General features: G+C 35.8%; 1 non-coding gene across 1 annotated transcript; it reads right to left on the reverse strand.

Annotated features, from left to right (window-relative positions):
• Window positions 1-1,262: 1,262 nt before the first annotated feature.
• On the reverse strand, window positions 1,263-1,370 carry LOC112799323 (small nucleolar RNA R71). Its single transcript, XR_003200898.1, has one exon. It is a non-coding gene; the product is annotated as a small nucleolar RNA R71 (small nucleolar RNA).
• Window positions 1,371-1,887: the final 517 nt, after the last annotated feature.

The raw sequence follows: 1,887 nt of genomic DNA on the forward strand, positions 1-1,887 counted from the left end.
AGAATGTGCACCATTCTGGGCATTTAACGCCAGGATGGCACAAGAGGGAAGATTCTGTTTTCAATGCAAATTTTTTTCAAGTTTTCAAAGTTTTTCAAAATCAAATCTTTTTCAAATCATATCTTTTCAATCATATGTTTTCAAAATTGATTTCTTTCTATTTTCAAAGATACTTGCTATCAATTAATGATTTGATTCAACATTTCAAATATGTTGCCTTTTCTGTTGAGAAAGGTTTAATGTTTGAATCATATCTTTTCTTGTTAGCCAAGTTTTTAATTTTCATAATCAAATCTTTTTAAAATGTTTTTCAAATCATATCTTCTCAATCACACCTTTTTAAAACTAATCATATCTTCTTAACCACATCTTTTTCAAAATAGTTTTCAATCAAATCTCTTTGATTTCTAATTTCAAAAATCTTTTTAAAAAAAAATCACTTTACTTCTTTCCCACTTTCATTTTCGAAAATCAATTAGTGTTTTTCAAAAATGTTTTCAAACTCTTTTACTTAATTTTCGAAAATTACTTCCCTTCTTCTCACATCCTTCTATTTATGGACTAACACTATCCCTTAATGCAAAATTCAAACTCCATCTTCTTTAATAAGTTCGAATTTTCTATTTCTGTCTTCTACTTTTCTTCTCTTCTGACACCTAAAGGAATCTCTATACTGTGACATAGAGGATTCCACATTTTCTTGTTCCCTTCTCCTTCTTATGAGCAGAAGCAAGGACAAAAGCATTCTTGTTGAGGCTGATCCTGAACCTGAAAGGACCTTGAAGAGAAAGCTAAGAGAAGCCAAAGCACAACTCTTTGTAGAGGACCTAACAGAAATCTTCGAAGAAGAAGAACAAATGGCAGCCGAAAACAACAACAATGCCAACAGTGCAAGGAAGGTGCTGGGTGACTTTACTGCACCTACTCCCAACTTTTATGGGAGAAGCATCTCTATCCCTTCCATTGGAGCAAACAACTTTGAGCTTAAGCCTCAATTAGTTTCTCTAATGCAACAGAATTGTAAGTTCCATGGACTTCCATTGGAAGATCCTCATCAGTTTTTAGCTGAATTCTTGCAAATCTGTGACACTGTCAAGACTAATGGGGTTGACCCTGAGGTCTACAGACTTATGCTATTCCCTTTTGCTGTAAGAGACAGAGCTAGGACATGGTTGGACTCACAACCTAAAGAAAGCCTGGACTCTTGGGAAAAGCTAGTCAATGCCTTCTTGGCAAAGTTCTTTCCACCTCAAAAATTGAGTAAGCTTAGAGTGGAAGTCCAAACCTTCAGACAGAAGGAAGGAGAATCCCTCTATGAAGCTTGGGAAAGATACAAACAATTAATCAGAAAGTGTCCTTCTGATATGCTTTCTGAATGGAGCATCATAGGTATTTTCTATAATGGTCTCTCTGAACTGTCCAAGATGTCTTTGGATAGCTCTGCTGGAGGATCTCTTCATCTGAAGAAGACGCCTACAGAAGCTCAAGAGCTAATTGAAATGGTTGCAAATAACCAATTAATGTACACTTCTGAAAGAAATCCTGTGAACAATGGGACTAGTTAGAAGAAAGGAGTTCTTGAGATTGACACTTTGAATGCCATATTGGCTCAGAACAAAATATTGACCCAACAAGTCAATATGATTTCTCAAAGTCTGTCTGGAATGCAAAATGCACCAAGCAGTACTAAGGAAGCTTCATCTGAGGAAGAAGCTTATGATCCTGAGAACCCTTCAATGGAAGAGGTGAATTACATGGGAGAATCCTATGGAAACACCTATAATCCTTCATGGAGAAATCATCCAAATTTCTCATGGAATGATCAACAGAGACCTCAACAAGGTTTCAACAACAATAATGGTGGAAGAAACAGGTTTAGCAATAGCA

The sequence above is a fragment of the Arachis hypogaea genome, chromosome 4 (genome assembly GCF_003086295.3).
Source record: "Arachis hypogaea cultivar Tifrunner chromosome 4, arahy.Tifrunner.gnm2.J5K5, whole genome shotgun sequence".
Taxonomy (NCBI): Eukaryota; Viridiplantae; Streptophyta; class Magnoliopsida; order Fabales; family Fabaceae; genus Arachis; species Arachis hypogaea.